This window comes from Mustela erminea, chromosome 2, assembly GCF_009829155.1.
Source record: "Mustela erminea isolate mMusErm1 chromosome 2, mMusErm1.Pri, whole genome shotgun sequence".
Classification (NCBI taxonomy): domain Eukaryota; kingdom Metazoa; phylum Chordata; class Mammalia; order Carnivora; family Mustelidae; genus Mustela; species Mustela erminea.
This window is the reverse complement of record NC_045615.1, coordinates 9409809-9434567: the sequence shown is the minus strand read 5'-3', so window position 1 is coordinate 9434567 and position 24759 is coordinate 9409809. Positions and strand designations below refer to the sequence as shown.

General features: G+C 35.0%; 1 protein-coding gene across 2 annotated transcripts in view; it reads right to left on the bottom strand.

The window, feature by feature from the left end:
* GALNTL6 (polypeptide N-acetylgalactosaminyltransferase like 6) overlaps nt 1–24759 on the bottom strand; it is a 1222158-nt gene that overhangs the window by 409025 nt on the left and 788374 nt on the right. The gene's annotated exons all lie outside the window — the stretch shown is intronic.

Below are 24759 nucleotides of genomic sequence, written 5' to 3'. Positions count from 1 at the left end.
TTGTTTTTCTTTTCAAAGGTTAAAGTATATGCAGCTGGTATATAATCATTTTTTAATGTTTTATCTCTACATTTAAAATCTAGATATTACCACGCAATAAAGAAACTTTTTGAGATTCAGAGGCCCTAGGAATCAACAGTTTACACAGAATATAATCTGTCTTTATGCATCTTTGGCAAATGTCCACCCATCATCTTCTGTTTAAATGTTTCTGAGATTAGAGTTTGTTCCATTAGCCTACCCAAGTCTATCTCCTTTTTGGGCAACTCTAATTAATATTTAATATTTAAATATGAAGCCTAAATATCCCTCTTTGATATGTCCACAACTTTTTTCAAGTTCATTTTGTTATATTTCTACGTATGCCTAATATACATACATAGATGTATTTATTTAAGCAACTTAAAGTTGGTCTGCTCCTTTTCTTATAGCCCTTAGAATTTTGAAAGGATTTATCTCATCTCCCATTAATCTTCTCTTCTCTAGTTTATACACCTTTCATCCCACAGCAGCATGAAGAATGATAAAAATCATATTATGGTCATCTTCCTTGACATAGCATGATATTACTAATTCACTACTCAGCAGGGAAAGAATTTTGCTTTTATTTATAGTACTAATGAAGCACTTATCCTGACCATCCATAAAATCTCCTTATTCCTTCAAAAAATGGCATGTATTTATAAGATTTTACAAGAAAGTATGAGATACTTTCTGTGACTATAGAATAGAGAAAAACTAGTTGGTGTAAAATAGTCAAATCCTGCCTTTATTCATGGTCCTTGTGTGTTCTAACAGGCAATCTAAATCATTATAGTGCATGCTAATTCGAGAAGTGAATGATATGTAATGCCACCAAGATTAATATGTTCAGTGTAGAATCAAGCATTGATATATAGAAGTCAGATAAATGTTAAAAAATATGCTTTCATAGTAAAATGACAAAGAAAAAAATGTTCAATATGACTGACTTGTGCAAAGCAAAACAAAATCATAAATGCCATCAGGTTTTGTGTTTTTTTTTTTTAATATTATGATTTAATTAAGAGTTCTTTTTTTGTTCCTGAAGTGAAATTTCCCTCCTGGTATTTTTAAAAAGGATTTTATTTATTTATTTGAGATAGAGAGAGATAGGAAGAGAGACAGAGAGAGACAGAGAGAGAGAGAGCATGAGTTGGGGGGGGGATAGTGGTAGAGGGAGAAGGAGAAGCAGGCACCCGCTGAGCAGGGAACCCAAAGGGGGCTCAATCCCAGGATCCTGAGATCATGACCTGAGCAGAAGGCAGATGCTTACCTGACTGAGTCATCTAGGCACCCCCACTCCTGATATTTTTAAAGTTGTCTTTTTATTGATTATTGGTTAATTTTTCAAAGCCCTTAACAATGGTAATTATTGCCCAAAAGAAAAGGATTGATTTTAATAGGAGAAAATTACAGGTTTAGGCAAATGCACTCTGTCAACATGCTTAGTATGATAACCCACCTCTGGGAAGGCATGGTTTTAAATGTGATGTGCTGCTACTCTTTGCTGGTTTAATATGCAATACTGACTTATAAAAGTCAACAAATTTTGTTTACTTTTTTTTAAGATTTTATTTATTTGTCAGAGAGAGAGAGGGAGAGAGAGCGAGCACAGGCAGACAGAATGGCAGGCAGAGGCAGAGGGAGAAGCAAGCTCCCTGTCCAGAAAGGAGCCCGATGTGGGACTCGATCCCAGGACGCTGGGATCATGACCTGAGCAGAAGGCAGCTGCTTAACCAACTGAGCCACCCAGGCATCCCTGTTTACATTTTTTTAACAAGAACCCATGATATATGTATTTACATATGTGCGTACTATATATGTGTATAATTTTAAGTCAACTTTATTATAATTTATATAACTAAGTATTACTCATTATATTTTATTTTTAATTTAAATTTTAGTTAACATACAGTGCAATATTGGTTTCTGGTGTAGAGCTCAGTGGTTCGCGGTACCTGGGTGGCTCAGTGGGTTAAAGCCTCTGCCTTCGGCTCAGATCATGATCTCAGGGTCCTGGGATTGAGCCCCGAATTGGGTCTCTGCTAGGCAGGGAGCCTGCTTCCTTCCTCTCTCTCTGCCTGCCTCTCTGCCTACTTGTGATCTCTGTCTGTCAAATAAATAAATAAAATCTTAAAAAATTACAAAAACAACTCAGTGCTTCATCACCTACATAAATCACTCAGTGCTCATCACAACAAGTACCCTCCTTAATGCTCATCACCCAACCAGCCCTTCCCCCCAACCTTCCTCCATTAACCCTGTTTGTTCTCTATTATTAAGACTCTCTTATGGCTTCTTTCCCTCCCCCCTTTTTTTTCTTTTGTCCCTTACCATATGTTCATCTGTTTTCTTTCTTAAATTCCACATATGAGTGGGATCATATGGTATTATTTTTCTCTAACTGATATCACTTAGCATAATACACTCTCGCTTCATCCATGTCGTTGCAAATGAAAAGATTTCATTCTTTTTTTTTTATTTTTTAATTTTTTATAAACATATATTTTTATCCCCAGGGGTACAGGTCTGTGAAACACCAGGTTTACACACTTCACAGCACTCACCAAAGCATATACCCTCCCCAATGTCCATAATCCCACCCCCTTCTCCCAAACCCCCTCCCCCCAGCAACGCTCAGTTTGTTTTGTGAGATTAAGAGTCACTTATGGTTTGTCTCCCTCCCAATCCCATCTTGTTTCATTTATTCTTCTCCTATCCACTTAAGCCCCCATGTTGCATCACCACTTCCTCATATCAGGGAGATCATATGATAGTTGTCTTTCTCTGCTTGACTTATTTCGCTAAGCATGATACGCTCTAGTTCCATCCATGTTGTCGCAAATGGCAAGATTTCATTTCTTTTGATGGCTGCATAGTATTCCATTGTGTATATATACCACATCTTCTTGATCCATTCATCTGTTGATGGACATCTAGGTTCTTTCCATAGTTTGGCTATTGTGGACATTGCTGCTATAAACATTCGGGTACACGTGCCCCTTTGGATCACTACGTTTGTATCTTTAGGGTAAATACCCAATAGTGCAATTGCTGGGTCATAGGGCAGTTCTATTTTCAACATTTTAAGGAACCTCCATGCTGTTTTCCAGAGTGGCTGCACCAGCTTGCATTCCCACCAACAGTGTAGGAGGGTTCCCCTTTCTCCGCATCCTCGCCAGCATCTGTCATTTCCTGACTTGTTGATTTTAGCCATTCTGACTGGTGTGAGGTGATATCTCATTGTGGTTTTGATTTGTATTTCCCGGATGCCAAGTGATATGGAGCACTTTTTCATGTGTCTGTTGGCCATCTGGATGTCTTCTTTGCAGAAATGTCTGTTCATGTCCTCTGCCCATTTCTTGATTGGATTATTTGTTCTTTGGGTGTTGAGTTTGCTAAGTTCTTTATAGATTCTGGACACTAGTCCTTTATCTGATATGTCGTTTGCAAATATCTTCTCCCATTCTGTCAGTTGTCTTTTGATTTTGTTAACTGTTTCCTTTGCTGTGCAAAAGCTTTTGATCTTGATGAAATCCCAATAGTTCATTTTTGCCCTTGCTTCCCTTGCCTTTGGCGTTGTTCCTAGGAAGATGTTGCTGTGGCGGAGGTCGAAGAGGTTGCTGCCTGTGTTCTCCTCAAGGATTTTGATGGATTCCTTTCTCACATTGAGGTCCTTCATCCATTTTGAGTCTATTTTTGTGTGTGGTGTAAGGAAATGGTCCAATTTCAGTTTTCTGCATGTGACTGTCCAATTTTCCCAGCACCATTTATTGAAGAGGCTGTCTTTTTTCCATTGGACATTCTTTCCTGCTTTGTCGAAGATTAGTTGACTGTAGAGTTGAGGGTCTATTTCTGGGCTCTCTATTCTGTTCCATTGATCTATGGGTCTGTTTTTGTGCCAGTACCATGCTGTCTTGATGATGACAGCTTTGTAATAGAGCTTGAAGTCCGGAATTGTGATGCCACCAACGTTGGCTTTCTTTTTCAATATCCCTTTGGCTATTCGATGTCTTTTCTGGTTCCATATAAATTTTAGAATTATTTGTTCCATTTCTTTCAAAAGGATGGATGGTACTTTGATAGGAATTGCATTAAATGTGTAGATTGCTTTAGGTAGCATAGACATTTTCACAATATTTATTCTTCCAATCCAGGAGCATGGAACATTTTTCCATTTCTTTGTGTCTTCCTCAATTTCTTTCATGAGTACTTTATAGTTTTCTGAGTATAGATTCTGTGCCTCTTTGGTTAGGTTTATTCCTAGGTATCTTATGGTTTTGGGTGCAATTGTAAATGGGATTGACTCCTTAATTTCTCTTTCTTCTGTCTTGCTGTTGGTGTAGAGAAATGCAACTGATTTCTGTGCATTGATTTTATATCCTGACACTTTACTGAATTCCTGTATAAGTTCTTGCAGTTTTGGAGTGGAGTCTTTTGGGTTTTCCGCATATAGTATCATATCATCTGCAAAGAGTGATAATTTGACTTCTTCTTTGCCGATTTGGATGCCTTTAATTTCCTTTTGTTGTCTGATTGCTGAGGCTAGGACCTCTAGTACTATGTTGAATAGCAGTGGTGATAATGGACATTCCTGCCGTGTTCCTGACCTTAGCGGAAATGCTTTCAGTTTTTCTCCATTGAGAATGATATTTGCGGTGGGTTTTTCATAGATGGCTTTGATGATATTGAGGTATGTGCCCTCTATCCCTACACTTTGAAGAGTTTTGATCAGGAAGGGATGCTGTACTTTGTCAAATGCTTTTTCAGCATCTATTGAGAGTATCATATGGTTCTTGTTCTTTCTTTTCTTGATGTGTTGTATCACATTGACTGATTTGCAGATGTTGAACCAACCTTGCAGCCCTGGAATAAATCCCACTTGGTCGTGGTGAATAATCCTTTTAATGTACTGTTGAATCCTATTGGCTAGTATTTTGTTGAGTATTTTCGCATGTGTGTTCATCAAGGATATTGGTCTATAGCTCTCTTTTTTGATGGGATCCTTGTCTGGTTTGGGGATCAAGGTGATGCTGGCCTCATAAAATGAGTTTGGAAGTTTTCCTTCCATTTCTATTTTTTGGAACAGTTTCAGGAGAATACGAATTAGTTCTTCTTTAAATGTTTGGTAGAATTCCCCCGGGAAGCCATCTGGCCCTGGGCTTTTGTTTGTTTGGAGATTTTTAATGACTGTTTCAATCTCCTTACTGGTTATGGGTCTGTTCAGGCTATTTCTTCCTGGTTCAGTTGTGGTAGTTTATATGTTTCTAGGAATGCATCCATTTCTTCCAGATTGTCAAATTTGTTGGCATAGAGTTGCTCATACTATGTTCTTATAACAGTTTGTATTTCTTTGGTGTTAGTTGTGATCTCTCCTCTTTCATTCATGATTTTGTTTGGGTCCTTTCTCTTTTCTTTTTGATAAGTCTGGCCAGGGGTTTATCAACCTTATTAATTCTTTCAAAAAACCAGCTCCTAGTTTCGTTGATTTGCTCTATTGTCTTTTTGGTTTCTATTTCATTGATTTCTGCTCTGATCTTTATGATTTCTCTTCTCCTGCTGGGCTTAGGGTTTCTTTCTTGTTCTTTCTCCAGCTCCTTTAGGTGTAGGGTTAGGTTGTGTACCTGAGACCTTTCTTGTTTCTTGAGAAAGGCTTGTACCGCTATATATTTTCCTCTCAGGACTGCCTTTGTTGTGTCCCACAGATTTTGAACCGTTGTATTTTCATTATCATTTGTTTCCATGATTTTTTTCAATTCTTCTTTAATTTCCCGGTTGACCCATTCATTCTTTAGAAGGATGCTGTTTAGTCTCCATGTATTTGGGTTCTTTTCAAACTTCCTTTTGTGGTTGAGTTCTAGCTTTAGAGCATTGTGGTCTGAAAATATGCAGGGAATGATCCCAATCTTTTGATACCGGTTGAGTCCTGATTTAGGACCGAGGATGTGATCTATTCTGGAGAATGTTCCATGTGCACTAGAGAAGAATGTGTATTCTCTTGCTTTGTGATGAAATGTTCTGAATATATCTGTGATGTCCATCTGGTCCAGTGTGTCGTTTAAGGTCTTTATTTCCTTGCTGATCTTTTGCTTGGATGACCTGTCCATTACAGTGAGGGGAGTGTTAAAGTCCCCTACTATTATTGTATTATTGTTTATGTGCTTCTTTGATTTTGTTATTAATTGGTTTATATAGTTGGCTGCTCCCACGTTGGGGGCATAGATATTTAAAATTGTTAAATCTTCTTGTTGGAGAGACCCTTTGAGTATGATATAGTGTCCTTCCTCATCTCTTATTATAGTCTTTGGCTTAAAATCTAATTGATCTTATATAAGGATTGCCACTCCTGCTTTCTTCTGATGTCCATTAGCATGGTAAATTCTTTTCCACCCCCTCACTTTAAATTTGGAGGTGTCTTCGGGCTTAAAATGAGTTTCTTAGAGGCAACATATAGATGGGTTTTGTTTTTTTATCCATTCTGATACCCTGTGTCTTTTGACAGGGGTATTTAGCCCATTAACATTCAGGGTAACTATTGAGAGATATGAATTTAGTGCCATTGTATTGCCTGTAAGGTGACTGTTACTGTATATGGTCTCTGTTCCTTTCTGATCTACCACTTGTAGGCTCTCTCTTTGCTTAGAGGACCCCTTTCAATATTTCCTGTAGAGCTGGTTTGTTGTTTGCAAATTCTTTCAGTTTTTGTTTGTCCTGGAAGCTTTTAATCTCTCCTTCTATTTTCAATGATAGCCTAGCTGGATATAGTATTCTTGGCTGCATGTTTTTCTCATTTAGTGCTCTGAAAATGTCATGCCAGCTCTTTCTGGCCTGCCAGGTTTCTGTGGATAAGTCAGCTGCCAATCTAATATTTTTACTATTGTATGTTACAGACTTCTTTTCCCAGGCTGCTTTCAGGATTTTCTCTTTGTCACTGAGACTTGTAAATTTTACTATTAGGTGACGGGGTGTAGGCCTATTCTTATTGATTTTGAGGGGCGTTCTCTGAACCTCCTGAATTTTGATGCTTGTTCCCTTTGCCATATTGGGGAAATTCTCCCCAATAATTCTCTCCAGTATACCTTCTGCTCCCCTCTCTCTTTCTTCTTCTTCTGGAATCCCAATTATTCTAATGTTGTTTCATCTTATGGTGTCACTTATCTCTCGAATTCTCCCCTCGTGTTCCAGTAGCTGTTTGTCCCTCTTTTGCTCAGCTTCTTTATTCTCTGTCATTTGGTGTTCTATATCACTAATTCTTTCTTCTGCCTCATTTATCCTAGCAGTGAGAGCCTCCATTTTTGATTTCACCTCATTAATAGCTTTTTTTATTTCAACTTGGTTAGATTTTAGTTCTTTTATTTCTCCAGAAAGGGCTTTTATATCTCTCAAGAGGGTTTCTCTAATATCTTCCATGCCTTTTTCGAGCCTGGCTAGAACCTTGAGAATTGTCATTCTGAACTCTAGATCTGACATATTACCAATGTCTGTATTGATTAGGTCCCTAGCGTTCGGTTTTGCCTCTTGTTCTTTTTTTTGTGTTGAATTTTTCCGCCTTATCATTTTGTCCAGATAAGAGTATATGGAAGAGCAAGTAAAATACTAAAAGGGTGGCAACAACCCCAGGAAAATATGCTTTAACCAAATTAGAAGAGATCCCAAATCGTGAGGGGGGAGAAAGGGGATAAAAAGAGGTTCCAAAAGGAAGAAAGAAAAAAAAAGGAAAAAAGAAAAAAAAGAAAATCAAAGAATTAAAAAAAAGAAAACAAATAAGAAAAAGATAAAAAAGAAAAAATATATATATTAGATAAACTAGTTAAAAAGTGTTAAAAAAGAAAAAGGTAAAAGTAAAAAAAAAAAATTTTACCAGAAGGCGAGAAAAAAAAACAAAAAATGAAAAAGAAAGAAATTAAATTAACAGCAAGACTAAAAAAAAAAAAAAAAAATCACAGGAAAAAGCCATGAGTTCCATGCTTTGCTTTCTCCTCCTGTGGAATTCTGCTGCTTTCCTTGGTATTGAAACCGCAGTCCTTGGTAGGTGAACTTGGTCTCGGCTGGATTTCTTGTTGATCTTCTGGGGGAGGGGCCTGTTGTAGTGATTCTCAAATGTCTCTGCTCCAGGCGGAATTGCACCGCCCTTACCAGGGGCGGGGGTGAGTAATCCGCTCAGGTTTGCTTTCAGGAGCTTTTGTTCCCTGAGCGCTTTCCGTAGAGTCTGGAGGACGGGAATACAAATGGCGGTCTCCTGGTCTCCAGCCGGAGGAGCCAAGAGCCCAGGGCCCCACTTCTCAGTGCACCCTCAGAGAACAGCGCCCAGTTACTCCCGTCTGCCTGACCTCCAGCCGTGCTCCGAGCTCACCAAGCCTGGGACCGGTTCAAGGTAACACCGAGTGTGAGCTTACTGTCGGCTCTGTCTCTGTAGCCGGCTTTCCCGTTCTAATACCCGCAAGCTCTGCGACACTCAGATACCCCCGATCCTTCTGTGACCCTGCGGGACCTGAGGCCACGCTGACCCCGCGTGGGCTTCGCCCCGGTTTAGCTTCTGGAGCGATATCCCTCAGCGGAACAGACTTTTAAAAGTCCTGATTTTGTGCTCCATTGCTCTGCCGCTTGCCGGGAGCTGGCCCCTCCCCCCGGGGTCTATCTTCCCGTTTCTTTGGATTCACTTCTCTGCCTGTCCTACCTTTCAGAACGTGGTTGTTTTTCTGTTTCCAGAATTGCTGTTCTTCTTTTCTTCGATCTGCCGATGGATTTTCAGGTGTTTGCAGTCTTTAGATAAGCTCTCTAGCTGATCTGCGGCTAGCTGAAGTAGTCTCAGCCTGCTACTTCTCCGCCATCTTGACTCCTAAGGATTTCATTCTTTTTAATGGCTGATTAACATTCTGTTATTCACAACACCTTCTTTATCCATTCATCAGTCAATGGACATTTGGGCTCTCTCCATAGTTTGGCTATTGTTGATAATGCTGCTATAAACATTGGGGTGCATGTGCCCCTTTGAATCTATATTTTTGTATCCTTTGGAAAAGTCGAGCTATTGCTGGAACATGGAGTAGTTCTATTTTTAACTTTTTGAGGAGACTCCATACTGTTCTCCAGAGTGGCTGTACCAGTTTACATTCCCACCAACAGTGCAAAAAGTTCCCTTTTCTCTGCGTTCTCACCAACCCCTGTTGTTTCTTATGCTGTTAATTTTAGCCAATCTGACAGGTGTGAGGTGATATCTCACTTGTTACTCATTTTATTTATTTTTTAAGATTTATTTTCATTTATTTATTTTTATTTTTTACTTTTTTTTAGAGAGGGAGACAGAGAGGAGAGAGAGGGAGGGAAAGATTCTTAAGCAGGCTCCACATTCAGTGTGGAGTCCCATGCTGGCCTTGATCTCGCAAGCTGAGATCATGATCTAAGCTGAAATCAAGAGTTGGACACTTAACCAACTGAGCCACCCAGGCACTCCATGTTACTCATTTTAAATGTAAATTTATATAAAGTGAAGGTTATAAAACACTTTTATCAGTCTGTAAAGATCCCTTGTGCTTTTTGCAATCAATACTCTTGGTCCTTGGTTCAACACTCATCACCCCTAACAACCGCTGATCTACTTTCTGACACTATATATTAGGTCTATTTAGAATTTCATATAAATGTGATGAAACAATATGTATGATTTTTTACTCAACATAATGGCGTAGTATTTTTGATAGTCATCACATGTCCCATGGATCAGCAGTCTGTTCTTTCTTATTTTTTATTTTTTTATTATTTTGTTTATTTATTTAATTTATTATTTATTTAATTATTTAATTTATTTTTATTTATTTTTTATTTTTATGAGTAGTATTCCATTGTATGAATATACCATGACCTGTTTATTTTTTCATGTATTGGTGGGCATTTGGATTGTTCCATTTTGGAGTTATTATGAACTAAATGATAATAAACCTTTGTATATAAGTATTTGTGTCCACAAGTTTCATATCTCTTGAGCAAATATGTATAAGTTTAGTTGCTGTATCACACAATAATCATATACTTAACTTCAAAAAATTGCCAAGCCTTTTCCCAAAGTGGTTGCAAAATTTTATTTTTCCATGGACAGTATCTGAGAGATCCAGCTGCTCTACATCCTTGCCAACACTGGCTATTGTTAGTCTCTCACTCTCTCTCTGTCTCTTTTTCTTTCTTTCTTTCTTTTTTTTTTTTTTAATTGAAGTATAGTTGACAGACAAGGTTAAATTCGTTTCAGGAGGACAACGTGGTGATTGGACAACTCTGTGGGTCACATTATGCTCCCCACAAGTGTAACTACCATCTGTCACCATACATCACTGTTACAATACCATTGACTGTATTCCCTACACTGTACATTTTATCCCCACGACAAATTCATTCTCAAACGGGAAGTTTGTATCTCTCACACTCCTTCATGGATTTTTATCCAAACTTCCACAACTCCCCCCAACATCTTTCTAAATTTAGCCATTCAAATGGATGAGTAGTGACATCTCACTGTGATTTTAATTTCATTTCTTCAGTCACTAATGACGGGAGGCATATTTTCATATGCTTTTTGGTCATTGATGTGTCTTCTTTTGTAAAACATCTGATCAAATCTTTCGTCCATTACTTTAGTGAATTAGTGAATTATTTTTTTCTTAGTGATTGTAAGAAATCTTTATATGTGAATACAAGAACTTAGACATATATACATGTTACAAATATTTTCTGCCAGTATGTGCTTTCTTCTGTTAAGATAGTTTCTTTGGAAGATTAGATCTTTCAAACTTTTAAAAACTGAGATATAATGTATATACTATGAAATACAGATCACAAGTGACTAGCTCGATCAATTTTGACAATTGTATGTATTAGTATAACTGCCAATCTTACCAAGATATAGAATACTTACATCACCCCAGAGTGCTCTATACTGCAGTATAGTTTAGTGAAGAAATCCCCAAAAAAGGGGAAATAAAAAATAGTTGTGCAGAAGGGACCTTTCTATGAAATTGAGGTCCCAGAAGAGATGGGGAGTACTGGGACCTACAATTAGAAGACTTAGCAGAAAAGCAGAGAAAATTATCTTCTTTTGAGTCTGAAAGGAAATGACTGTTCACTTATTTTTCTTTTATATTTATTTAATGCGTAACTGTGCAAAGCATGTGTTAAGTGCTTGGATTTCAGTGGGGAGTGGGTCAAACTGTCCTCTGCTCTTGTGGTGTTTCCTTAATAGCTGTGGATATAGACACTCTAAACCTGCCCTTTCCAGGAAATCCTTAACACCCCCAACTACAAAGGCAAACTGATCTGTTTCAGTCACTATAAATTAGCTTTGCCTATTGCAGAATTTCATATGTAAAGAATCATTCAGTTTTAATTCAGAAGTCAATTTTGTGTTTGACTTCTTTTGTTTGACATAATGTTTTTGAGATTCCTTCATATTGCAGCATGTACCTGTATTTCATTCTTTTTATTGCTGTTTAGTAGTCCATTGTATGGGTATATAATAATTCGTTTATCCAATTAAAAGTTTATGAACATTCAAACTTGTTTGAATCAACTTGTTTGTTCAACTTGTTTGTTCAACTTGTTTCAAAGTTTTAGCTATTAAATATAGAGCTTCTGTGAACATTAATGTGTAAGTCTTTTTGTGGACATACATTTTCATTTCTCAGGTAGAATTCTTTGATCATGAGGCATATGTAAGTTTACTTTAAAAAAATTATTTTGAAATTATTTTAGATCCACATACAAGTTGCTAAATAGTACAGAAAACTCCAGTGTACTCTTCATCCAGCTTCCATCAATGATAGCATCTTTTATAACCCTAGTACAATAATCAAAATCAAGAAGTTGGCATTGGCATAAAATTATTAAAATACTGAGCTTATTTTCATTACAACAAGGAAATACTCATTTTCCTAATATCTAGGAATGTTGAGTACTTTTTCATGTTTCTGAATGATTTGCAATCCATATATCCTCTTTGATGAAATTTCTGTTTAAGAGCCTTGCCCATTCTCTAGTTGGATTGTTTGCTTTCTCACAATTTAGTTGAAAAAATTCTTTACATATTCTGGGTACAAATTCTTTATTGGATATGAGATTTGCAAATATTCCAGTCAGTTGCTTATTTTTAGTCACTTACTCTATTCCTTAGAGTATTTCTTTAAAAAAATGTATTAAGTGAGACACCATTTTCTTTTATGGACTGTGATTTTGGTATCATGTCTAAAAACTCTTCACTTAACAGTGGGTCATAAAGATTCTATCCTACATTTTCTTCTAAAATGTTAGTATTTTACATGCTATATTTGCATCTATGATTTATTTTTAGTTAAATTTTGTTTAAGGTGTAGGATTTAGGTCAAGGATCTAAGGTTTTGGTTGTGTGCAATGTAGGTGCATAGGAATGTCCAATTATTCCAACATCATTTATTGAAACTATTATTTTTTTCATTAAATTGCTTTTGCATCTTTCCCAAAAATCATTTGTCCCTACTTGTGTGGGTCTATTTATGGACTTTATTTTGTTCCATTATTCTATGTTTCTATCCCTAAACCAATACCATACCTGTTTTGATTACTGTAGCTGTCATAAAATTAGGTAGCATGATTTCTCCAACTATATTCTTTGTCAGAATTAATTTTAGCTATTCTAATTCCTTTGCCTTTCCATATTAATTTTGAAATTAGCTGTCTATATCTAGAGTGTATCTTGTTGACATTTTTCTAGAAATTACCTTAAAACTATAAATCAGTTTGGAGAGAACTGACATATTTACCATGCAGACATGAACATAAGATGTCTATTTAGGACTTTCATTTCTTTTATCAACATTTTTTAGTTTTCAACATCCTGATTTTGTCCAGTATTTATACTTGTTTTTCTTTTTGGTAGAGTCATTGCAGAAGATTGTGGTGTTTTAAATTTCTATTTCTTATAGTTCATTGTTATTATAAAGAAATATGATTAATTTTTTGGCTTATGTTGACTTTGTATCTAGTGACCAGCAACCTTGCCAAATTCAATCATTACTTTGGGAAATTTTTTTGATTTCCTGAGATTTTTTTTTTTTTAAACCTGGAAAATCATGTTATCTACAAATAGGGAGACCCTGCTTTTCTCTCCAAATCTATATGCCTTTTATTCCTTTTTTCTTCTCTTAATTCATCCAAAAGGCCCACTATTATTAAGTTGAGTAGTAAGAAGACATTGTTTTTCACTTTTAAGTATGTGTTAGGTGTAGGTTTTCTTTTTAGACATTCTGGATGTGAACATTCTCTTCTAATTACTCTTTTACTGAAAGGTTTTTTTTTTGTTTTTTGTTTTTAATTTTACATTGTTGTTGAATTTTATCAAATGATTTTTCTGCATCAATTTGTATAATTTTTTTTCTTAAGACTGTTATATCATAGGTTGCATTGAATAATTTTTTAATATTGAACCATCCTTGCATTTTTGGAATAAATTCCACTTGTCCATGGTGACTGATGAAGATTTTTACATCTTTGTTTATGAGAGATATTGGTTTATAGCTTTCTTTTTTGTATTTTTTACCTGAAGTTTTTAAATTTTGATGCCCAATTCATTAATTTTTTATGAAACACATTTTTTTTCTTTTATGTGCTATCTTGGAAGTCTGCATGATTTTTATTTTCTGTCTAGAATATTTTTATCTTTCCTAAATTCATGAATATTTTATCCTGTATTTCCCTTCAAAAAAGTTATAGCTTATGCTTTTAAATTTGTTCCCACCATATTTTTTGTGTTAATATTTTCTGCATTATGTGAAATTAAAGCTAAGATTCACTCTCTTTTATACAAATAATATTTTTTACAAGAATTATTTGTTGAAAGACAATGCTTTCTCCATTGAATTATTTGGATACATTTGGTAAGAGTCTATTATGTATCTGAGCTTATTTTTGGACTCTTTATTCTGTTTCATTTATCTACCTGTTTATCCCTATAACAGTATTATAAGATCTTAATTACTGTAGCTTTATAAAAAGTATTAATTGAGATAGAGTACATCTTTTTTCTTCTCTTTCAAAATTTTGTGCCTATTCAAGTGCCTGTTCTAGACACTTGAGATTTACATATAAAATTCAAAATCAGCTTGTTGATTTCTACAAAAAGGATGTTAGAATCTTAATTTGGATTGCATTTGAACTCTAGATAAATTGAGAAAGAACTGGTATTTTAACGTTATTGAATTTTTTTGTTGCTCATTAACATGATGTATCTCTTCAAATTCACATTGATAGATTTTTCTATTCTAGTGGGTTAAATAGCTAGTTTCCCTTAGGATTTTATTTGAACATTATCATATTGTCTACAAATAAAGACAGTTTCATTTTTTTCAAGCAAGTATAGTATTTTTTTTCTTTTCTTTATATCATCGCATTCCTTATAACATTACAATGTTGAATAGAGGTGTACAGAGTAGACATTCCTGATCTTTTTCTACTCTTAGAAAACTGTTATGTCTCTCAACAATAAGTATGTTAACTGTAGGTTTCAATAGATTTCCTTTAACAGTTACAGTAATTTCCTTTTTATTCCAAGACTTTTAAATTTTTAATCATTAATTGGTGTTGAATTTTTCAAGTGCCTCCTTTGTGCTTAATAAGGGCAACAAATGGGTTTTTCATTTCTTTAAAATTAGCATGCTAAATTACACTGGTTGATTTTTGAATAGTAATTTAACTATCTATTCTTTAGATAAACCCCATCATGGTCATGATGTATCCCGTTTTAATATATCAGGGGATTCAATTTGATAATATGTTGTTATGGATATCTGTGTCAGTATTCATAAGGGAAATTGATGTGTTGTTTACTTTTTTTTATAATGTTTTTGCCTACTTTTGAGATCAAGGATAAAGCTGGCTTTGTGAAATCAGCGGGAAACAGTAGCATGTATAATAACAATAACACACAGGAAGGGGAGGGAAAAGTGAAAATCTACTGTTGCAAGGACCTCACGTTATATGCAAACTGATACAAGAAACTAAAGATACATATCAAAACTCTAAAATAACCATTATAAAAATAAACAAAATGGAAGAATTCATAAGCCCTGAGAGAAAACAGAATATGAAAATATTCAGTTAATCCAAATGAAGCAAAGGAATAAAGAAAAGATAGATCAAACAGAAGAGGTATTGGGAGGATAGATTTAAATCCATGAAATTTATATTAAGTGTAAGTTATTCAAACATTCCAATTAAAAAGTGAGATTATCTGATTGGACACAAAAAGGAAGACACCATATGTTGTCTCCAAGAAATGCACTATAAATGGAAGACAAAGATGGGTTAAAAGTAAAAGATGCAAAAAGATAGAACATGCAAACAAATCCTAAGAAAGCCAGAGTGGCTATATTAATATCAGATATGGTGGACCTTAGAACAAGAACTATTAGCAGAGATAAAGATGGATATCTCATAATGATAAAAGATCAATTCATTAAGAAGATGTCACAACTCTATATATGTATGCACATAATGGAGTTTTGATTTGCATGAAGAAAAAATGTGGCAGAAGCAAAAGACAAAGCAGGCAAAGCCACAATTATAACCGAAGATGCAGTCTTTTTCTGTTGATGAATAATACAAAAATAGGGGGAAAAAGTTGATGAAAATATGGAAGATTTGAATAACACTAACAGCCAATGTGAACCTGTCATTTAGAACATTACACCACACAAAAGCACAACGTATTTTCTTTTCAAATGCAAATAGAACACTCACCAAGCAACACCATATGTATATAAACTCTTTACCACATATATTTCCACTTTCCCTCCCCTTTCTTTGTGCCATTGCTATACATTCTACTGCTATGTGTGCTCTAATCTCTATACACTGGTGTTAGTATTTTTAACATTCAGTTCTTCTGCAGATATTAAAAATGAGAATATACTTATACACATATTTATTATTCTTGGTTTTCATTTCTGTAGATCTGAGTTTCTACATGGTGTCTTTTTCTCCCATCTTAAGGAATTTCTATTAACACTTCTTGTGAAAGTATGTTAGTAATGCTCTTTTTTGGTCTGATAATATTTTCACTCTGCGTTTATGTTTGAAACATATTTTCACTGGATATAAAAGTCTAAGTTATGCTTTCCCCCACCTTTATGTTGGAGATTTCATTCTAACGTCTTTAAGATTGCCTTGTTTCTGAGGCAAAATATTCCATCATTCTTACCAGGTATACCCAGCCCTGAGGCTGATTAAAAACTCTTTATCATCAATTCGGATATTAAGTTTCTTAATGTAATTTTCTTCGTGTTTTTTGTATTCGGAATATCTTTGCTACAAGTAGCAAAGTGGTATAATAGTACTCATTAAATTTTGTAAAATCAATAATTATTTCTTTAAATATTTCTCTTATAAGTCCTAACCCCATTTTTGGGAGACTCCATGATAAACATTTGACTGCTTGATATTGTCTCCGTAGTCACTGAACTTAATGCTGTTCTTTCAGGTTTTTTTCCTCTGAGTTTCAGATTAGATAGCTTTTATTGCTATGTTCTCAAGTACACTGACCTTTCAAGCTGCACTGTCTAATCTAGTATTAAATCTATCTCGTGAATGTTTCATTTCACATATTTAAAGCTTCAGTGCTAGGCTTTCAATTTGACTTTTAAAATACATATATTATTTCTATCTTCATCATGTTTTCTTTCAATCCTTTAGCATATTTTTAAAAGCTTAAAGTTCTTTTGTGTCAGTTCCATCTTTCAATCATTTCTGGTTTTAATCCTATTTACTAATTTCGCCCCCTGGTTATGGATCACATTTTCTTACCTTTTTACATTTGTAAAGCTTTTTTAAATGGATGCTAGATATTTTGTATTTTATGTTGTCAATGTCTGGACTTGTGTTGTCTTCCTTTACAGAGTAGCAATTTTTGTTTTGGCAAATATTTAATTTACTGGAGTATCATCCCAACCTTCTCAATGCTGTTTATTTGTTTGCTTGATTTTTGTTTGTTTGTTCTTTTGTTTTTTTAAAGACAGAGGAGAGAGACAGAGGAAGAGAGAGCTGCCTAGGGTTTGATGCCACAAACCTGAGATCACAACCCAAGCCAAAATCAAAAGCTGGATTCTTAACCGACTGAGCCACCCAGATGCCCCTCAATGCTGACTTTAAAGCTTTGTTAGGTCGGTCTTAGAGTAGCCTTTACTCTGGAGTTTGACACTTCTAGGATCTCTATTGAACGCCTGCATTTTTAAAAATTATTTTTATTAACATATAATGTATTATTAGCCCCAGGCGTACAGGTCTGTGAATCATCAGGCTAACACAATTCACAACATGCACCATAGCCCATACCCTCCCCAGAGTCCATCACTCAGCCACCCTATCCCTACCACCTCACCCCGCAGCAACCCTCAGTTTGTTTTGTGAGAGTAAGAGTCTTTTACGGTTTGTCTCCCTCCGGATCCCATCTTGTTTCATTTTTTCCTTCCCTATGTCCTAACCCTCCCACCCTGCCTCTCAAATTCCTCCTGTCAGAGCGATCATATGATAATTGTCTTTCTCTGATTGACTTATTTTGCTCAGCACGATACCCTCTAGTTCCATCCACGTCGAACACCTGCATTTTTAATGAAGGTCCTCCACTTCAGTTGGACAAACCCCAATTCTCTCATTCCTCTGTAGTCTTGGCACTTGTTCAGCCTACTGTCTCTAGTAGTTGCTCCTCACCTAGAATTATGTAGCTTTACTACATGTGTATCAGTTTAGTATTTGGCAAAATACTCACAGATTTTGGAGCCTTTCTATGCACAGTTCAGTTTTCCTCCTCTCTAGTATTCTACTCCTCAGATATTAGTCACCTTGATTTCCTCTAACTCTGACCTATTTCTTCAATTTAGCAAGTGTTCTGTGCTGTGTTTGGGTCTCCCTTTCCTTTACCATGGTTCTAAACACGCTTCTTGGCAAATGTGTAGAAGGCAAAGACAGTAGTAGAACTTGCCTCATTTTTCCCCTTTCTCAAGGATCACAGCTCTATGTTGCCCGTTTTCCCAATTGTTGAAAATATCCATTACATATATTTTGGGCAGTTCTCTAGTTTTTGTTTTTAAATATCAGGGAGACAAATCTAGTACTAGTTATTCTATCATGGCTACCAACCTTTTGCATTTCAATATAAAAATTATGACCAATTTACTGTTTCCTTTCATATATCATTTTAAACTGAAAACACTGGTCAAATTAAAACAACAAACAATCAAAAACACTGCTAGAGGAAGAAAAATACCATATGATTTCACTCATATGTGGAACTTAAGAAACAAAACAATGAACATAGGATAAGGAAAAGAAAAATAAGATAAAAACAAGAGAGGAAGACAAGCAGACTGTAAGAGATTCTTAACTATAGAGAACAAACTGAGGGTTGCGGGGGGGAGGCAGATGGGAGGATGGGGTAACTGGGTGATGGGCACTAAAGAGGGCATGTGTTGTGATGAGCACTGGCTGTTACATGTAAGTGATGATGAATCACTAAATTCTACTCCTTACAATATATGTTAATCAACTTGGATTTAAATAAAATCCTGAGAGAAACAAAAAAAACAAACCACAAAAACCTCTGCTATGCCATTATAACAGGGCAAGAAATTAGAAGTTCACTTGCTGACCTTTTAAAAAAAATTAGGGCCTATTTTTTAGAGTAGTTTTAGACTAACAACATAATTAAGAGGAAAGTAGACAGATCTTCTGCATACCCTATGCCCCTGAACATGTATAACCTCCTCCACTATCTACATCCCCCACTGAAGTGCTACATTTCTTGCAAGTGATGAACCCACATTGACCCACCATAGTCACCCAAAGTCCAAAGTTTACATTAGGGTTCACTTTTGTGTTATACATTCTATGGATTTTGATAAGTATATAATGATGTGCAGTCATTATTATACTAACAGAGTATAATAATTATAATTATTATAATATTATAATAATTATTATACTATACAGAGTATTTTCACTGCCCTAAAAATTCTCTATGCTTTACCTACTCACCTCTTTTCCCACCTCTGGCAATCACTGATCTTTTCATTGTCTCCATAGTTTTGCTTCTTCTAGGATGTCGTAGTTGGAATCATACACTATATAGCTTTTTCAGATTGGCTTCTTTCATTTAGTAATATGAATTTAAGATTCTTTCATTTTTTTTTATGGCTTGTTAGTTCATTTCTTTTAAGTGTTAAATAATAGTCCATGGTCTCAATCTACCACAGTTTATCTGTTCACCTACTTGAGAACATCTTGGCTGCTTGAAGTTTGGCACTTATGAATAAAGTTGCTGTAAACATCCATGTGTAGGCTTTTGTGTCAACATAAGTTTTCAATTCTTTGAGTAAATACCAAAGAGTAGGATTGCTGGATTGTTTGGTAGGAGTTTGCTTAGTTTTCCAAAAAAACAACCAAACTATCTTACAAAGTAGCCGTACCATTTCGCATTGCCACCATCAATAAATAAGAATTCCTGTTGGTCTACACTCTTGTCAGCATTTGGTGTTGTCAGTGAACCAGATATTAGCTATTCTAATAGGTGTATAGTGACATCTCAATATCATTTAAACTTGTATTTCCCTGATGTCACATGATACACGGCATCTTTTCATCTGCTTGTTTGCTGTCTGTGTATCCTTTTCGGTGAGGTGTCTGTTAAGGGCACTGACCCATTTTTAATTTAGGTGGTTTTCCTATTGTTGAGTTTAAGAGTCTTTTGTAGTTTTGGATCACAGTCCTTTATCAGATGTGTCTTTTTTCCTGTTGACTGTTTTGTTTTGTTTTCAAAATTTGCCTTGTATCAACACATTATTTTAATGGAAAATTCTTTCAGAAAAAGAAAAAAAACCAGTGATCTCTTTTTAGAGACACATTACACAGTTTAATCAGCTGTTAAGCTGCATGAGGGTGAACACATTATATTATAAGCTATGTGACTAATGTGGGAAGTAACATTTTCTAGCTTAGTGATGTCATGGATCAAATGTAGCATATTAGCACTTCTAAGACTAGCTAAGTTAATGGTCCTCCTGTGGGTACAACATTTACCTACCAGATGGTAGAGTTATAGCAAATTTTAGATGAGAGAAATAATGAAAATCGGAAGGATTTTTTTTTCCTTTCTCAAGAAGCTATTACCATGTCTTCAAAAATGTTTAAGAGCCAACATCTAATTGGATTAATATGTAGATTAATAAGAATAACTTGTTTGTTAATGATGGAATATGAAGCAAGGAATGTTTTATTTATTTGGTTTTATTTTTTAAAAGATATATTTATTTATTTTACAGAGGGGGAGCAGAGGGAGAATTCTCAGTCAGACTCCCTGCTGAGTGCGGACCATGACAATGTAGGGCTCAATGTAGGGCTCAAAGTGGAGCTCCATCCCAGGACCCTGAGATCAAAACCTGAGCTGAAATCAGGAGTCAGATGCTTAACCGAGTCACCCAGGTCCACAAAGTAAGAAGGGATTTATTCCTAACTCAGCTATGCCCTCAAATTTCTTTATCAAGTTAGACCAACCAAACCATTTTTTGTAACTTTATTTTTCATATCGATGTCCCTTTGTAATGATCCCCTTATGTCATAGTTTTACGTTTTGTAAGTTATGCATGATTACAAAATAATGTTTCCAAAGATTTTGTATTTTATTAATTACAAAAATCTACAAATATTTACAATGGAGAAGAATATATTTATGTGGTCTGGTAACATACATAAAAGTATAGATTCAGTGAGGCTAAGTTACTGGCTTTCTAAAGCTAGCATGTGCATACACTTGGTGTACACAAGATTAAACAGGCACATAGATAGTTTGAAAGAAAATTTCTAGATCTTCAAACTCAGTATGTACTTATTTTGTAAACTCCATCTACTTAGGGATTATACTACTGTTGGTATGTTGCTTCCTATTTACAAATGCCCTTCTCTTACTTCACAAAAGAAAGGCAAGCTCCTTATTCCTTCTCAATCTTCAAAGGTACATTGTGCTGGAATAGAAAAAAATTATGGTACACCAAAAAGAAAAAAAAAAAAGGAAAAATTTGAAATACTGATAAAGTGAATGATGTTAATTACTGGTGAATATATTTTCATTGCAGATAATGGGACAAGCAATAAGACTTATAAGCAAAAAAATTTTTTATAAGGATACTGGAATTAAAACATAGGTACAAGGAGATGAAGAGACCCTGTAAAATTTCTGACAGGTTATAAAATAATTTAGTATATGTTTACTTTTTAAATGGACTGTAGGTATCAGATTATATTATTCATTTATTTTTTTTTAAAGATTTTATTTATTTGACAGACAGAGATCACAGGTAGGCGGAGAGGCAGGCAGGGAGAAAGGAAGGGAGAGAGAGAGAGAGGAGGAAGCAGGCTCCCCGCTGAGCAGAGAGCCCGGTGCGGGGCTCAATTCCAGGACCCTGGGATCATGACCTGAGCCGAAGGCAGAGGCTTTAACCCACTGAGCCACCCAGGTACCCAGATTATATTATTTAAAACTATTGAAATCCACCATAAAACTGAAGCTATAAATTTAGAAGTATTTACAGAACAAATAAATGCCGAAAGGTGCAGGAGGGAGAGTGTTGCTTTCTTACTTATTCACTTCTGTTGCTCTTACAACTAGAAAGGCCAAACTGGCATTGGGCTCTGCAGACTGGTCTTCTGGCTATTTATGGACATGATCAAGAGCCTGGCATGCACTGAGGCAATCCGTGGCATATTTCTACTGGCAGTTATCTCACAGCTCCTTATTATAGTTTGCTGTCATATATGAGGTCCTTGGCATTTGGGAAGCAAGAAATAATTACAAGAGGTGTAGAGAGGTCACTTGTTTCAAATTCCCAAGGAAAAAAGTTGGGTTCTCTTCGTTGATTTTTCAAGGAAAAAAAAAAATGACTTCCTTCAATATGTTTGGACCATACATTTTAGGGCTTTGCTGTGTTTTCAGATACTGCCACTTAGCCAAGGGAGATGATCTGTTTACAAAAAAAGAAGCTTTTTATTTTTTTGGTCATTGTTGTTATTTAAATTACATGTTGTGTAGCCAGAGATCATTTTTTCATGCAATTAAGCCTGGGCATTTGCCTTATGTTCCTAAATACCAAAGGTGATGATGTCATGACAGATCCAATTATTTGACAATGGAAGAAAATGCAATGGGGAGAGAATATCTGAAGCAGCAAAATTTTCTCCAACATTCGCAATTGAAATCTGACCTAAATATCCTACCTTAAAAAAAAAAAAAAAAAAAAAGACAGGAGCATTCAAAACCTGGGCTCTCTTTTCGTAGTGTTATTTTTTAAGTTTTGTGGAGGAAGGGGACATAGACAATAAAGAATAATCTGATGCATTCTGTGCAACTTCATTAATGTTCCTGCACTGAAGCAAATTAATTGATATTGCTAGTGTTTTCTGAATCTATGCTGGAAGTTTTTAAAGTCCTGTCTCAATGCTACATGGACAACAAATTAAACTTGACTGCTTGTGGACCTTTTCTCATTGTAATGTCTCTGTGGATATGGAATGCCAGTCACTAGTCTATTTAGACTATGAAATCCTACCTGACTAGAATTTCTTTTCTTAGAAAACTCGAACTCTAGCATTTACTGTAATTGCTACATGGTTTTCCCCAAAGCAAAATAATGTAGGCTCTTTTCTACATCTGTAAAGCACAAATAACTAATATTTAATGGCACAAAGAATGCTGAGCCTGAAGAGTTTCCTAATGTAGTTCCCCAGCGGTTAGGAAGAAACAAAAAGAACAACTATTTATATTAACCCAAGTATAGAGATAACAAGGATTTTAATTAGTGAGAGTATCATATCACAGGCGTCACTGTAGTAATTTGATATAATGTAATTTGTGGAAAAGAATGAAAAGTAATCACGTCACAGTAAAGACAAATGGACAGAAGTGTACAGAGAACTAAGGCAGTGTCATGCCCAATTGATATCCCTGGGTAGTGAATTCATTAGTTTTGTGACTCCAACCATTGAGAATGTATGCTAATGGGGCAACTCCTGAGGACATCGATTATGTCTGGCAATATTTGGGTAACTAATATTCTCACTTATACTGCTAAATAATCGGATTTACTTAACCAGATAACTTTTGGAGTTTTCACATAAGGTCAAAAGAAGATAATTTTACAAATTATAAATTTCTGCCAAATTAAAATAGTTCAGTTGTATTAAAGAGCCATTCCAGTGTTAAAATCCCTGATATACTGATAAACATCTATATGTCTCCTCATACAGGACTGAATAAAAAATTCTACAGAAGATTGAATGAAGATATGTTCTACATATGGTCACTTGCTTTCCCCCAAATCTACACACACACACACACACACACACACACAGAGTATATGTATATATACATATACATATATATATATATATATATATGTATATGTATATATACATATACATATATATATATATATATATATGGTGGCATTCTGATGGAATCTTCCAGATCTTTTCCAAAAATAATTTTCTATTCAAATTATTCATCACTAAAGACTTTTGTAAATTTTGCTATCACCTTCCCTTCCTTTATTCTATTAGTTAAACTAAATACATGCTCTATAACAATACATAAGATTTCTCTCATTAGCAATGTCAGAATGTTTTCCCTCTGTTGGCCTGGATTAAAGGGATGTATAGGTGAGCAGTGTGCAGATAATTTTTTTAATGTGGTCTTTCATGTCACTAAGTTGGTCCAGTGATTCCTGTTCACTTGCCTGAGCATAAATCCATGGTGTGAAGCTGGGGTACCCAAAGACTGCAGATAGAAGAAGTAGGTAGGCATAGCTCATAGTAATTCAAGCCTCTTATAATTCTCATTTAAAGGCATGAAAATGACACTATTCTACCAAATTTTAAAAACACTATCTTTGTAATATTTTTTTATCCTCAACCCACAAATAGTCCAAAAAGGATATTTCCCCAGATGTATGAACTATATAGCCATGCAGTGATTTAGACTATAACTGAACTGGTTTTATATCTAATTTTTGAAATTTGGATACTATTATAACATAACATATGAGGTCTTAAAAATAATGTTGTTTTGAGATGTTTTGAGATCCTTTATCAAGCAAAAATTATTCTTTAATATGTAAGAAGACACAGTAAATAGAGTAGGGCAGTGGAAAATAAACTGACCTCTATAAAATTCTGAAACTTATGTAGATAATAAATATTTATTTAATAATTCAAAAATATAACTATGATTTAAAACTTTATACTTGAAAAACTATAGTTTGCTGCTAAAGGAAAATGATTACCATGTTGAGTTTCCCAATCCTTATGAAAGCATTACTGTAAAAGTGATAAAGATAATGAATGTATAAATATAGAAGTATTAAAATAAACCTGGATATAGATATAGAAATTGGTATTGATGTAAGTTAAAATACCTGATTTTCAATATTAAACAGAGTATTTTTCATGTAGAAAAATGACACATTCCACCAATACCCTTAGGTGCCACAACAGAGTGAATATTTGTGTAACCTTAAATTATATTCCTCCAGCTTTTGTAATAACATCCATCTCAAGGGTGGTGGAATAAAATAAGGAATTGTTACTGAGTAATCAGTGTGTCTGCTTTTTGACATAAAATATAAGTTAATGTCCACCATCATTTATTATCATTCAGGTACATTACAATACATATAGTTAATT